This window comes from Balaenoptera borealis (assembly GCF_965194805.1).
Source record: "Balaenoptera borealis genome assembly, chromosome: 4".
Taxonomy (NCBI): Eukaryota; Metazoa; Chordata; class Mammalia; order Artiodactyla; family Balaenopteridae; genus Balaenoptera; species Balaenoptera borealis.
The window spans coordinates 48,101,125-48,117,039 of NC_138861.1; the positions used below are offsets into that span (position 1 = coordinate 48,101,125).

Sequence of the window (15,915 nt, forward strand, 5' to 3'; positions counted from 1 at the left end):
CTCTCACTTTGTCTCAGCTTACCCTTCCCCCTCCCCATGTCCTCAAGTCCATTCTCTACATCTGCGTCTTTATTCCTGTCCTGCCCCTAGGTTCTTCAGAACCATCTAATGGTGATTTTAGATGATTTTTTCACCTTGAGGGTCCACAAAATAATATGAAGGTATAAGCATCCTCTGGGGCAGGTAGGGGGTGGGGATAAAATGAAGGAGGGAATTAAGAAGATTACAATTTGTTTCAACTGGTCTGTGCTGAGCACTGTGTTAGGTGCTGTGGAGACAGAACAGAAGCATAACTCGTAAATTCTGGCCCACAGAGCTTACAATATAACAGGATACTTACATACATTTAAAACATTTAAGTGACAATAAAGGCTGTATATGGTTAAGTGTCAGTGTGAATTATGCAGCTAAAAATGCCAACTGAGGAGAGAAACATTTCTGTATTTAAAAGTGGGTCATACGCTTGAATCCTAGACCAGACCAGTGGATTATATGACAGTTGAAAATGAGGGTAGGTGATAAGCCCAGCATGAGCAAAAATGTCAGAGCAGGTGACTGAATATCTTCCAGTTGTCTTTCTAGATCCCTCTTCACCCTTCTCTATACAGCTTTGTGCCAGAAAAGCTACGTTGATGGACAAAATTAACAGACTTCCTTGTCCACCAGCTTCCAGAAGCTGCCTTTGGCAGGGGTTGTCACCTGAAGTCAAAGAGAAGGAGAGGGAGATTGGGGTACTTCTATCCTAGCACCCTTCCTGCAGGGGGTCATCAAGGCTTTATTACAGTCAGCAGGCCTCCACACACAGCTTTCTCTCCCCTCCAGTTCTGGTAACTGCTCTCTTACTAGCTCAGGAGTACTGCATGCTCCTTTTAGCTTTTCCTAGAACCTGTCCACACCTTTATTAAATTTGCCTCAAATGGCTCATTAAATGTACCGTGAGTTTTCTGCCAGCAGCCTGCCTGAGAGGGTGAGAGCGGGCTTCTTGGGAGGAGAGAGGAGGGCAACTTTTGTTTTTTATATAAATTTATTTATTTATTTGGCTGCATTGGGTCTTTGTTGCTGCGTGCGGGCTTTCTCTAGTTGCGGCGAGTGGGGGCTACTCTTCGTTGTGTTGCGCGGGCTTCTCATTGCGGTGGCTTCTCTCGTTGCAGAGCACTGGCTCTAGGTGAACGGGCTCAGTAGTTGTGGCTCGTGGGCTCTAGAGCGCAGGCTCAGTAGTCGTGGCGCACGGGCTTAGTTGCTCCGCGGTATGTGGGAGCTTCCCAGACCAGGGCTCGAACCCATGTCGCCTGCATTGGCAGGCGGATTCTTAACCACTGTGCCACCAGGGAAGCCCAAGAGAAGGGAAACTTTTGGCAGACCTTGAGGAAAGGCTTCACACTGAGAAGTAGAGGCAGGTAAGATGGACACTGCTTTTAAATTTTTTCTAATGAAAAAAGGTAGTCCAGATTTAAGGACAGTAGCCTGAGTGAAGTTTAAAACTCCTTGACTGACATGTAAATGACTGCTTATCAAGGCAGCACGCAGCAAAGGTGATCACATATCTTCTATCCTGAGCCCTCTTTGGCCTCATCTGTTTTCTATTCAACAGTTGTGAGCATAAAGCAAGAGTCTTTTTGTGGCACCTCCAACCAGGTAGGCATGGGCTTCTGACTCAAGGCTCAGCTGATGATAAAAGTAGCAACTGAAACTTTGCATATAGGCTGAACAACAGGCTACTCTATTCTAATAACCCAGTTTTGCCTCTGAGGAAATTGGCTGAAAGTTTTTCTTTTGGTTCTGCTTCCTTGAAAATGAAATGCAATTATAATAATATCTCTTTTTCAAAGTTGGCTTATAAACTTCCAAAGAGAATCACTTACAAAGAGGATCTGAAAATTTGAGCTTCTTTCTGCACCATCTGTGCAGGGATTATGAGTGCATGAGTCTGTGGTTACAGGAGAGCCTGTAACCATTTAGGGGAAAGAATTACAGCCGTTTAGGGGAAAGAATTACACCATCATCCCAAGGTTGCAACATGATAAACTCAAAGTATTGTCTTAAGGTTTCTGTGCAAAATGGTCAAGGCCTAGTGGAGTAAATTCACATACCCTATCTGATTACTCAACCCTGGTTTATCTCTTTCAATCAATGGTTTTCACCAGCTGATCTCTTCCTGTCTCCTGACTGTTGTCCCTCCTTCTCCACTGGCCCAGTGAAAGAACAGCCCTAAATTGCTAATTAATAAGGAAAGAAAGCCTGCAAGCCTGGGCAGTCCACTATGCCGGTTCTAAAATTTAGAGGCAGCCACATTTTGTTTATCACATACAAATATTATCCTTTTCACAACTGGAACTTCTAACCCTGAAAGGCTTGTAGCAGGACTATTTTCGTGGCTCAGTGGTCATGAGGGACCTAGGCTCTTTCTGTCATTCTTCCATCATCCTGTACATGACTTCCACCCTCAAATAACCTCATAGTCCAAGGTGGCTGCCAAAACTCAAGCCATTATTTCCAGGAAGAAAGAAGGATAAGAGAGGTACCTTCCAGCTGAATCAATTCCCTTTAAGCAGCCATCCCTAAAGTCCCATGCAACACTTGTACTTACACCTTATGAATAGAATTCTTGCCAGGGAGCGTGACAATTTGTTAGCTGCGTACCTAGTCATCCCTTCAAAAAAACTGGGGTTCTTTCATTAATGAAGAAGGCAGGAAGATACTGTTTAGGAACTAGCAGTATCTGCCATTCTGCATTGTATTTTAAAAAATTCAAAAGAAAAAAGAAACCTTTCAGAATTTCTTTGAGAATGTGAAGATGATATCAGAAAGCTAATGTAATATAGATCTACAGTAGTCTTCATAGAGATCATACATTTGGAATAGTATTGGAATTGAAACACAATTACATTTGTATCACTGTACCACTTTCTACCATACATATGGATACAACTTTGCTCAGCAGTGTATTGTACACATTTCAAACGTTGGAAAACAGAGTTTCTCTAAATGTGTTTTACTAATAATTAAAGTCAGGAGACTTCTGGAGTAGGGATAGAGGCAAAATGCTCTCATCCTGTTATGTCACGTATTGCTCAGGAGAAGATTCCACAGCTCCCACAAAGGCAGCTTGAAAGTTCAACCATGTCTAGGCAGGTTCATGGGAAATGGAAAGTGATTTAACTTGGGCAGGATGGAATAGCCAAAGTGAAATGTTAAAAGTGGAGGGGAAAAAAGCAAACCTGAATTAAATGATACGTTTTAAAAACTCACCAACACGGGTAATTTTCCAAAGAAATAATTTAGTGCACAACCTTAACTGGCAGTGGCTATACCAAGGATGCCTTCTGTTTTAACTCTATCTACTGACCTGCCCCCAAACTACCCCAGATAAGTAATCACTCTAAACAAGAACAGTGTACCTGCTATGTAAACATATCCTCAAGTACTGTCCTCTAGCCAATGCTGCAGCCCCACTCCTTCCATTCAAATCTTTAACTCAAATTCCCTGTTATATAGATACTCTGGAGGCACCAGTGAGAATTAGCCATCGTGCTTTAAGAAGCAGAGTTGAATAGTTGCAACGGAAACCTGAAGGTCCGCAAGCCTAAAATATTTTCTTCACAGAAAATATTCGTTGGGTCCTTCTTTATTGCACAAAGTTGATATGCATTCATTTATTTCCCAAGTATTTGTTAATCAGCCACCTCAGATCAAGTACTGTGCTCCAACTTTCTATTTAAGAAGTTTTCAGACAAATGAAAGAATAGATATCTAATTAAAATGCTCACTGATAACGTGCTACCTGAGGGGCAAAAATAGGTTGTAATGTGAGCATGTACAGGAAGCATTAACCCAGAATAGAGAGGAGGGGAACTGTAACCGGGATAGACTTCCTGATGAAAACAGTAACTAGGTTGATGTTGGTTGGCGAGTAGGAGTTAACCAGGCAAAGAGGGAGAAGGCATAGCAATTACAAAGGCCCAGAGAGAAATCAGGGAAATTTAAATATTTCAGAGATGAGAGTGAAAAATGGTCAGCAAAGGCTTAGAGATACCTGTGTCAGATTAATGGCAAGTGTAACGGATGGAAGAACTATCATAAAGTAACTAAAATAGGTTAAGTCAGGCCACTAGTGTGAGGCCAGAAAATGCAGCCATCCAGTATATCATGGGGCAGAAGGCAGGAGGTGATTGTTAAGGGAAGCTGAAGCCGGCAGTTGGCTGAGGAGGAGGGTGATAAAATGGGAGTTGAGGAGTGGGAAGAAAGGTAACTGCAAACCAGTGACTCTGACCTGGACAGGAGGGGTGGTCTTGCTTGTTCAGACTCTCTAAGGAAATTTTCATAGGCAGGCAGCTGTCCAGGGGACTGCCCACTGACTGAAAGCTTTGCCTCCACTGCAAATGAAAATAAAATGGTCCCCTTCATTAATCTTTCCAAATCCCTTGGCAGGCCCCATTTGAAATTCTTTTGGAGATTGTATAAAGCCTTTTATTCCAGGATTAGAGATAAAGACTTAAAATGCAAATGTCAATTGAGGTTAAAACATTGCAATTTGTTTGGACCAAAGTACAACAGACAGTGAGCCAACAGATACCAGATCTTTACCAATTTTAATTTATGGAACTTTAGGGAAGGTAAGGAGTCTCTAATGAAAGGTCCTTACTTATTAAGGCTAGTCCTGTTTATTCTCAAATGGAGCTAGGGAAGAATGAATAAAAGCTAAGAAGATATCTTTGTCATATTTAAGAAATGTGTGTTCTTTTCTTTCATTGAGGTTGTAGTAGAGGAAGAAGTTTTCCTTGACTCTTCTAGGGTCTCTGTCTACCTCTGAGAACGAAACAAAGATAGATGAACAGGATAAAAGCATACACATTTTATTGAATTTTTACGGGTATGTGAGAGACTTCATGTACATTCAAGAGAATGAAGACCCAAAGAAGTGACCTGAGCAAGAAGGTTTTACACCTTTTAGACAAAGAAACAATAAATGTGTGAAGAATTGACAAGACAGTGGTGTTTGGGCTAGGGTTAGTAAGTGGTGAAGAAGTAACTAGGAAGATAAGGGTTAGCTTATCTTAGGTATGTTTATACAGACTTCTCGGCCCTAAATTCCATCTCTGGCAATATAAATGTCTTCTTTAGTCCTAGTATAGGGAGGGTACTTTTTATATGGGCGTTTGATGACCTGTTTTGGGGAAGAAGAGTGAGGCGGGAATGAAGAGTGACCTTCCTGCTTCTGTTTTCTCAAACTCTTTCAGTTTAAGATATTCAGTATGACAAGGTGCCATATTTTGGGGTAGTATGTTCTGAATCCCATCAAGATGTATCTTGTTTTGTAAGATTTTATTTTTAAAAATAATTATTTGAGAGCATTGTTGTGGATATATCACATTTTAGGGAAGGATTTCCCCGCGCCCCCCCCAGTTTATTGTTATTTGGTTTGAGAATTTCATTTAACTTTCAGAATTTTTGCCTGACTCTCCTCTCCCAACAAAAAGCTCTATATTGGTATACCTTATATGCTCCCCACTCCCCTTGCCACCCTCTGCATACCTTTTTATTTCTCATTATCTGTTTAGTCCGTCTCCTCCACTAGATCTTAAGTCTCCACAAGGGCAGGGACTATTCGGTTTTGTTCACTGTGTATTTCCCAGTTCCTAACTCAGTGTCTGGCATATAGTAGGTGCTCACTAAATATTTTTGAAAAAATAAATGGTAACCATATTGAAATATTGTGTATATTTCTTTGATGTTGTTAGTAACTACAGGTAGTTTGGTATATGTCAATTAGCAGAGGAAAAAAGAGCAGTTCTGTTCTATAAGCATTTTTTAGAAGATACTGCACATGCAATTAAAAAGAAGTTCAGATTATAAAAAAATTCTATTAGAACATGGTCTTATGAAATATATAGTATTACATCATGCTTCCAGACAAATTTTACAATTTGTGTGTGTGTGTGTACACTAAAACTGGTCTTGCTCTATTTTTCAAAATGTATTTACATTAAATTTGCAAAATATAATTTTCTGAAGAGAAATATTCTGAAGTATTAAGATTTATTTCTATTTCTGCTATTTAAAAAAATAAAAGTGATTTTTTTTTACCCTAGAAATGAAATTTCAAAGTCATTTTGGGGTTTTTACATAAGATGCTAATGTTAAAAAAAAAAACCTCTTTTCTAGCAAAATCAATCCAAACCTATGTGTTAATATTTATAAATGTACCTAGGATTGAATTTATTCTGAAACAGATTCCTAGGGTTGTGAAAGCTAGAGGTTGCTCTAACAAAAGACACATTTCGGGGACTATCCTTCTTCAAAGTTTTTTCTTTGCTCTCTCATTATCCCCCTCCTCCTACATTTCATTGACTTTATCGAAAAATCAGTTTATTTCAACAGCATTTTTACTTGCAGTGGTTTTTAGCAGCGAGTGCTTAGGTCAATCAACTGCTTCCGTGGGCTTATAAACTGTGGTTATGTGCTTATAAACACCAGCTGTTTTATATATCCTTGTATAGCCTGCGGAGAAACTGACAGCAATAAAAGTAAAATCCTTTTTTTCCTTTTTTTTTTTTTTTTTTTTTAAGAGACAAACCCTAAGAACCCTCACCAGGATCAAGTGGGGACTTATAGTACTGCCACAGAAGTGAAGAAACGGATAACTCCACAGATATTTATGCCGTGGCCTATCTAAAAATGTGTTTTCGGGACGTCCGCCCTGGCCCGTCAGGATCCGGCAGGATAACACTCCCAGTCGGGTGAAAACTCCCGCTACCCAAGCGGAGCTGGGCTCCGAGAGCACGTGGGGCGGGGGCGGACCCCCGGAGGAGGTAATTGGAAACCACACTTCCCAGGGTGCTGTGCGCAGGCGCGGGCGAGAGGACGCTAGGCACCGGCTGGGCTCGGCGAGGCCGCGCAAGAGAGCGCGCGTCCGTCGGGTTCTCGCGCGGGGCTGGTGCGGCGCCGCTCGGGGCTGCGGGAACCTGGTAGCGCGGCTGCATCCTTGGCGAGGCCGGGAGGAACCGAGCGGAAGGACGAGCCGAGGACTGAGGTAACCGGACGCTCGTTCCCCCTCACTCCCCTCCTCCTTTGTGCGGTGCTGTCCCCTCCTGCCAAGTTCTCCCTCACCCCAAATCGTAACGCCGCCCGGGCTCGCGCCTGTGGCGCGGGGAAACTCCAGCCCTGCGCGCAGTAACCCAAACTCCGCAGCTGAGAGGGTTTGGGCCCATTAAACCGCTGCACGGTTTCTGTCGCTCCCACGGGGTCGCGTTCCCCGAGGGAAACCCCAGCCTCTGGCTCTGTCAGCCTCGCCAGCGGCCCCCTGACTCGCTCCTCTGGGTCTTTCGAAGAAGAGAGGGGCAAGCAGGTGCTTCGCGGGGTTCCCGAGCATGAGCAGTGCCGTGCGGTGGGCGCGGGTCCGGGGTCCGGGGAGGGCGGCCCTACACCCCCAGGACCCGCGGCCTGTGGGGGTGGGGCAGGCAGGCTGACTCCGGGCCCTGCGGCGCCGGACGCGCGGCCCGCCGGGGGGTTAACCGTGGTCCGGGATGCTCGCTCCGGGGGCTTGCTGCCCGCCCGGAGGGTTAGCCGCCTCTCCCGAGACTGGCCCGCCTGAGGGGTTCGTGGCCCGTCGGGACTGGCCGGTCCGCGGGGCTCGCTGAGGGTCGGACTGGCCGGTGCTGGGGGCTTGCAGCCTGCGCCTGGTGGACCATCCGCGGGGGTGGAGACCGGATCGAAGAGTGCCTCCCGGTGTGACACCAGAAACTGCAGCCTCTTTCAAAACCCGCAGTTGCTCAATGGAGTTGTTTTAGTGTCGTGGATGCCTTCTCTCTCCTCCTTTCTCTCAGTTCTGGGCTTAGCTTGCTGGTTTCCTGCGGGAGGCGATTTATCTACTTCGCTCGAGTTTTCTAGCCCGGGGCTGGTCCTTTACTGGATTCCGCACTGTCCAAGCGTTTGGGTGCCTGAGTTTGAAGAGCTTTTTTATGTGTTCCCACTTGGCAGTGTTGGATCGGATGACTTTTCGTAGAAAATTGAACTTTTCTCAGTGTTCCTTCTAATCTGCATTAATAGCATAACTGTGTTTGGCCCTTTACCTTATGCTAATGTTACCACTTTGGGAAGATTCTTTGGGAGAAAGTTCTTGAAAGAAACGGGGTCGACACAGGTATTTTATCTGCTCGTTGCACGTTTTTTTTCTTTGCATTGTTTTTTTTCCTGTGTAGGTTGATATTTGCTCGACTCTTGGTGTTCTTCATTTTCGTTCTATGAGGAAATCCTTTTCCTCCACCTCCCTCGAGTCTTGATCCTGCCAGAGGGTAGACTTGGGTAAGCAGAGGATCTCTACTTGGCGGTGGCTTTTTTCATTGGCTGCTGTTTTTCCTCCTCCTTCCTAGGGGCACCCACTTTAGTTTGTCAGTCAACCCATGACCTACTTCAAACTTTCAGTCACTTTGTATATCACCCTTAAGATACGAAGAGTATGAACATAAATGTCAAAAGAAATCTTAGGATACCATACTCTATTGCATTTAGCTTCATCATGTTAACAGTTAAAGCTGTTAATTCTTTCAGCATTTGATAAGATTACTATTATTTTCTATATATTCTGTAATAATTGCACATTCTGTATCCTGGCAGGAAATTTAATTCACAGCCAGTGAGGGCAATTTTTAAAAATACTATTTCCTCATTTGTTAAGAAGAAAGTGAGGTAGATAAATTAGACACCCCCCACCCTTTATCAAAATAGTTTATATTTAGAGAAGTTTTAGGTTCATAGCAAATTTAAGTGGGAGGTACAGATTTCATATACCCTCTGCCCTCATATGCCCCCTGCCTTGCCCCATGTATGCACAGTCTCCCCTAACAAAATCCCCACACCAGAATTGTACATTTGTTACACTCGATGAACCTACATTGATACACCATCACCCAAAGTCCAGAGTTTACCTGAAGGTTCACTCTTGGCGTTGTACATTCTGTGGGATTAGACAAATGACCCTTTTTCAAAAAATCAAGAACTCTTTTAAGAGTTGTAGAGAACTGAAAATGGGTTTGTCATTTTGAAAAGATTAAAGGGGCTATTTTGAACGTCCTAAAAATTAATTTCAAATAGCTTTTGTGTTTTAAAACTGGATATTTAAACTGGTTTCTTATATTTGAATTTTCAACAAAGAGTCATTTATTTTTGTGTATTAAGAACTAAAGAGATGAGGGAGAAGAAATGCTTCGTAGAATAAGAAAATGTCATATTTTTCAGTCCTGAAACTCATTAGCTTGAGAGTTTCTTCACTTTTCTGAAAAACATGTTTTATGTAAACCAATGAAGCAAGAGGAAATGGAACATTTGAAATATACTTTTTAAAAAAAATTGATGTCAATATTCAAGACACAGCTGCACTAAAATGTGACCCATTAGGCTTTTAAAAAAAAAAAATCTATTTTCTTTGTGTGAGGGGCTCTTGTGGAAGCATCAGGATATAATAACATATTGAGCTCAGTTCTGGAACTAGGCAACTCTGGATTAGAATACCAGCTCTTCAGTTGTTGGCTGTGTGACCCTGACAAGTTATTTTCTGAGCCTCTATTTCCTTAGCTGTAAAAGGGGGTAAAAATGTTCATTTTTATAATGTGAAGTCATTTTATAAACTGTAATGCACTATCATATTCATCAGTATCATTAGTCACATACTATATTTCAAAATGCTGCCAGTGTAGTTTATTTTCTTTTGAATACTGCTTATGTAAGTACTGTCAAACTTTTTTTTTAAGGGTTGGCTGTACAAGAGAGTTCATTGTCTGGTTATGAATAATTTAGTTGGTTCTTGTGAGTCAGAGGTAAAATTATGGAAGAGGGTCAAAGGGACCTTGAGAAAATTTCTACTTTGTCTGTGGTTCTTAACCTGGATCTATGGATGTGTCCATAAATGGTCTTCCAAGAGTCTGAATTCTGTGTAAATTTGTGTTTTTCTGGGGAGAAGACCCACAGCTTTCAATGTATGTTTAAAAGGAGTTCACGACCCTTTTTAACTGAACTGAAGCATTAGCTTCAGTTATCTAAGGAGGTTTCTTTACTAGATATTCTGCAGATTATTTTTAAAATTATTTTTTTTGATAAAGGAAAGTGAACAGAATTTTGTGTGTTTGTGTATGTGTATACAGATAATTTTTGAAGCACCGTGAGTGCCTGTTTTTCTTCTAGAAATAGAGGTTGATATTTTTGATATATTATGTTCCTACCAATAAGAGTGCTGCTGCTTATACCTGGAGCGCACACCACTGATTGATCCATTATTGTTAGGCAGATAATGTCCACTCCTCCTCCTACCCTTCCAGCCTTGATGGGCATTAAAATGCACGGCAAAGAATGTCACCCTGGGGCTTCCATGGTGGCGCAGTGGTTGAGAATCTGCCTGCTAATGCAGGGGACACGGGTTCGAGCCCTAGGGTCTGGGAAGATCCCACATGCCGCGGAGCAACTAGGTCCGTGAGCCACAACTACTGAGCCTGCGCGTCTGGAGCCTGTGCTCCGCAACAAGAGAGGCCGCGATAGTGAGAGGCCCGCGCACCGCGATGAAGAGTGGCCCCCGCTCGCCGCAACTAGAGAAAGCCCTCGTACAGAAACGAAGACCCAACACAGCCATAAATAAATAAATAAATAAATAAATAAATAAAATTAAAAAAAAAAAAAAAAAAGAATGTCACCCTGATACAATCCAGCATGTTAGAATATGATTTTAAAATGCTAAAAGATAATTTGGTTTGTTTATTCTAAAGTTTGGACTTTTTTTCTTTTCTCAACGAAACACCAAATGCTAAAGAAAATTAAGTATTTTCTCTTCCAAACTAGATGATGATACTTACATAATATATTTATGTTGTAATATTTCTTCTTATATAACACGGAATGTGAAGTTATATTGAATCCTAATTGATGATCATTTTAACATTCAGCATTGCTATTTTGGAAAGAATGTGAAATTTACAGTCAGCTTATGTAGATTAAATTTTAATTTGTGATTTTAATTATGACATTTAAAATTAATCTTATTTGCATTTTGAGAATTTCAGAAGTAGGTTAGTGTTCTAAGTTTGAGTTCATTTCCTGTAATAGAGTTTGCAAGTAAGCTATATCAAACTGCCCTATTTTCTTTGTTAGTGATAGATTGCTGGGCTATAAGGCTTTACAGTGTGAAGCCAACTTCTGTTTCTGGGTCAGTTACCAGTAGCAGTCACAAGGTCTGAAGAGTATGAGGTGGATCAAGTGATGGTATACAAACTTATGAATGAGTCTATCCAGTGGAGTAATGTCTTTTTAAAAAATTATTAATTAATTAATTAATTTGGCTGCATCGGGTCTTAGTTGAGGCACGCAGGATGTTCGTTGAGGCATGCGGGATCTTTCGTTGAGGCGTGCGGGTTTTCTCTTCTGTAGTTGTGGTGTGTGGGCTCCAGGGCGCGTGGGCTTTGTAGTTTGTGGCAGGTGGGCTCTCTCATTGAGGTGCATGAACTCAGCAGTTGTGGCCCGCGGGCTTAGTTGCCCCGTGCCATGTGGGATCTTAGTTCCCTGACCAGGGATCAAACCCGCGTCCCTTGCATTGGAAGGCGGATTCTTTACCACTGGACCACCAGGGAAGTCCCCCTCTTTTTTGAGTTTTTTTTTTTCTTTTCCCCTTTGATATTGGTATTTTCATTTGATATCTGAATGCTTTTCAAAGTTCAAGGTTCTAAATAAATACTTGGGGATTTATAAAGTAGCAGAACTATGTTTAACTCTCTAGATTTGCACTTTATAAAAGTAGTTTGAGAGGTCTATATGGATCTCGAAGATCAGTTAGAGATGAATGTCAGCATTTGCATAGTGTGTGTATATCTGTATACACACACATATATATATATAAAAGTCACTGTGTTGCATCTTTAGTTATTTTAATGCAGAAGATTGTGTATTTCTTTAATAATGAAAGTTTGAGTTAAATTAATTGGATACAGAAAACAGGAATCATTTTAGCAAAAATTTTATCTATGGTAATACTGTCATGTTAAGAAGATCAGTGATTTTATAAGGGAAAAGAATCTGAAAAAGAAAAAAATACGTATAAGTGAATCACTTTGCTGTTCACCTGAAACAAACACAACATTGTAAATCGACTATACTTCAGTTTTTAAAAAATCAGTGATTTTATGTGTGTTCTCTTACTCTTGAACTTTAAAAAAAAATTCAAAAACATTTTCTGTATGGGGAGAATGTTATTAACATCCATATTTTAGTTCTTAAAATCTATACATACCATACAAAGATGTAGTTACACTCCCTGTACAAAGACAGTTAATGCCATCTTTGGCCTAGTGTTAAGAGTTTTGGCTATATAGTCATGCAAGCCTGTGTTGAGTCTTGGGCATTGCCACTTAATAGCTGTGTGACCTTGGGTAGGTTTCTTAACTTCTCTGAGCCTTATTGTCTACAACTGTAAATATAGGAATAATACCTCTTTGAGTTGTCCTGAGGAGTGGAATGAATAAATGTGAAATATCTAACTCAAATAATAGCAGTTACTTGTATAGCTTTTGTGCCAGACAATTTATTAATTCAGTCCTTATAACAATTTTATGAATTATGAAGTTTGTACTGTAACTTTCCTCATTTTTACAGGTGAAGAAACTGAGGCTGATAAAAGGTTATATAACTTAACCAAAGTCATACAGTCATACATACAAAGTAGATAGTAAGCACTCAACTAATGCTGACTGTTGTTTATTTTTTAAAAAAGAAAGACTTAGAGTAATATGGCCAGTTCTCATCTTTTGCTATAGTGAAAACTGCATCTGAATGTAGATCATTATATAACATATTTTATTTCTTTGCTGGAAAAAATGTTGATTGGAGGATTGTGTTCCTCATCAAGGGCTGAGGATCACATAATTTGTAAAAGTAATAATGTCCATTTATTGAATACTTGCTGTGAACTAGATACAGGGCTAAGTACTTTACTTATACTACTTCATTTATCCTTCCCAACAGTCTTACAGAAAGCTGAGGCTCAGAGTGATTTTAAGTGACTTGCCCAAGGTTACACAACTAGTAGGGAATCTCAAAACTGGCTCTGAAGTCTGCTATTAACCACTAGTTTATGTGCCTTGTGTTAGATATGACTATAGATTTCTCTAAAAAGAAAGGCAACAGCTTAAATAATTTTAAATAGGAAAAAAGTACTCTCATAGTTTAGAACTAGAAGTACAGTAGGCCCTCTGTATATGCAGATTCCATATATGCAGATTCGAGGAAACTCAGATCGAAAATAGTCAAGAAAAAAAATTCCAGAAAGTTCCAAAAAGCAAAACTTGAATTAGCTGTGCACTGGCAGCTATTTACATAGCATTTACATTGTATTAGATATTATAATTAATTCAGAGAGGATTTAAAGTATATGAGAGGAGGATGTACATAGGTTATATGCAGATACCATGCCATTTTATATAAGGGACTTGAGTATCCTTGCATTTTGGTACGAAGGGCCGTGTCCTGGAACTAATCCCCCAGGATATCAAGGGAAGACTGTAAACAGCGATTTCCCAGATCTATGGTCTTGTAGGCCAAACCCAGCTTGCTTCTGGTTCTGTAAAGTTTTATTGGAACACAACCACACTCATTACTTTATTATCTATGGGTGCTTTCCTACCACAATGGCATAGTAGAGTAGTTGTGACAGTCTCAGTGACACATAAAGCCTGAAATATTTACTGTCTGGCCCTTTACAGAAAAAGATTGTTGACCCCTGACCTAGACCAATGCTGTTCTTTTATAAATGAAGAAACTGAGACATGAGAGATTAGGTAACTTCCCAATAATGCAGTTAGTTAAAATCCAATTCTGATACCTAACTCACTGTTTTTTCTCCTATACCATGCTACTTCTTAAGTCCTATAAAATCAACAAGTGTACCATATAATCATTATATAAGGGACTTTAAAGTATTATAAAATGTTTATAATATATAGGAATATTTAACCTAGTTAAAACAATGCTAGCTATAATAGGAGTAAACATTTAGTCATTTCTCTTTCTTTCTTAGAATTTGAAGAGCTTTGGGATTATACTTTGTATAGCCCATGCCTTAAAGTTCTGCAGCCAGCTTTAAACTTATATTTCCTTATTTTCCTTCACAAATTTCTCTGTAAAAAATAGAGGCTTTGGAATTGTTTCATTAATTGATTGTAAACGCAGTTCAAGTTAGAAACCTATCACATATACATCTATAAAATACAGATCATACAGTTTGTACCTAGTTTTTTCTACTTACTGTTACATTATCCATGGAAGTTTTTAAGCATTGAGGTGATATGATCAGATTTGAATTTGGGAATGATAACTGGCAGCAGTAAGAAGGATGTATTGGGGAGAGAAGAGGCTGTGGGGAGGCTATAATAATAACTGTGAGATGATGAGGCCTGTGACTAAAGTGGTGTGGCTGGAGAAGCAAGGCCAACAATATGAGAAAAATTTAGGGAGTAGAGTGTGTGAAACTTGGTTATAGTTGGATAAAGTGGAATGGGAACTTCGAGTACGTGTGAGATATTGCATTCAATGGGGAGCCCTCTTGATCACGAAGGCTAGTTTAGGCTCTCCCATATTATCCGGCATATTTCTCTACTATTGCCTTTACCACAATATTATTATCACCTGTTTGTGTCCCGTCTAGATGATTCAAGCTCCTTAATGGTGGGAATTATGTCATGTCTTATTCATCTTTTGGGGGGACAGATTACTTAAAAAAATTAGATTATGCTTTTGCATACTTTTTTTTTAAAAAAAGGAAAATACAAGAGATAGATTGGTTAAGGTATTCCTAAATTTCTTCACATTTAGGATCTGACTCTTGAAGCATTTTAATGAGTCACTTGTTTTTCCATTCATTATGATCTCATCCATCTAGAGGATTGATGATGCAGCCTCTCTTAAGTGTGCTGTATCATCTGCTGAGGGATTTTCGTCTAGGCCACTAACAACACCATTCTTCAGATTTTGATGTGGGTACTTTCCTGGTGTGTAATACATGTTATTTTTGCATGTATCTTAGTAGCAAAACATAATACAGCCTCACCTATTGTGGCTACCTGCCTTTCTTGAGTTCCATAAAGTAGTGCTTTTCAGACGCTGTAGGGAAAAACTAGTTTGTGAACTAATACTTTGTTAAAGACAACAAAAATAAATTAATTAGTGGAAAAATGAAATGAAAAAAAGGACACAAAATTCAAACTTCAATTTTTTATGAAATTCAACAGACGTAAAATTACTTTCAAATATAACTTTGCTATCAGAGTTTCTAGACACTCCATTTGTGTACTACCTCACTGCAGACCTGTTTAAAAAAAAGTTTGTGGACCAGATCCACTTTGAATAGTACTGCTAGTACTGCTGTAAAGCACTTTGTTGTTGCTTTTCATATTCATCTTTGAATTTCCAGAACCTGCAATATAACATGTGATGACTGATTGAATGATTAATATAAGACAAATGGTGTTTATCCTTAACACTGACAGTGTTTGTTTTTTTATTGAAATTCCTTGAAATGTTATAAAACCACATAAGTAGTATATATCCTTAGTATTATATGCATATGTTGCTTTATGTGCTTATTTTGTAAAAATAAAAGGAAGTTCCCAGACTCCAAAGAGAAGACTGATTCTTGTATAGTCATGGTAACAATTAGTCATCAGAACCAATTTCAATCTGCTTACTCAATAAATGACAGTTCTTTAGCATTCATTTTAAGTCAGTGTAATAAATCAACAACAACTTCCCTTAGTGAACAAGATTTTGCAAGCCTCTGCAAGTCCACCAGTCACTGAACGCCACACTTCCTTGCAAGCTCTATGTAAGATTAGCAATGTGCTCTACTCAGAGGGACTATGCCTGACCAGCATGGCTCTTCCTGAAGTA

General features: G+C 40.0%; 1 protein-coding gene across 10 annotated transcripts in view; it reads left to right on the forward strand.

Moving 5' to 3' along the window:
- The first annotated feature begins 6,833 nt into the window (after window positions 1–6,833).
- KLHL8 (kelch like family member 8) overlaps window positions 6,834–15,915 on the forward strand; it is a 53,924-nt gene continuing 44,842 nt past the window's right edge. For 4 of the 10 annotated variants that reach the window (XM_082391134.1, XM_082391136.1, XM_082391129.1 and 1 more), the window contains exon 1: window positions 6,834–7,030. The gene's annotated coding sequence lies outside the window, so the exon portion shown is untranslated. Of the gene's footprint in view, window positions 7,031–8,198; window positions 8,302–15,781; window positions 15,913–15,915 lie in introns of all 10 variants that reach the window. The other 6 variants (XM_082391132.1, XM_082391133.1, XM_082391138.1 and 3 more) reach the window with 3 other exon arrangements.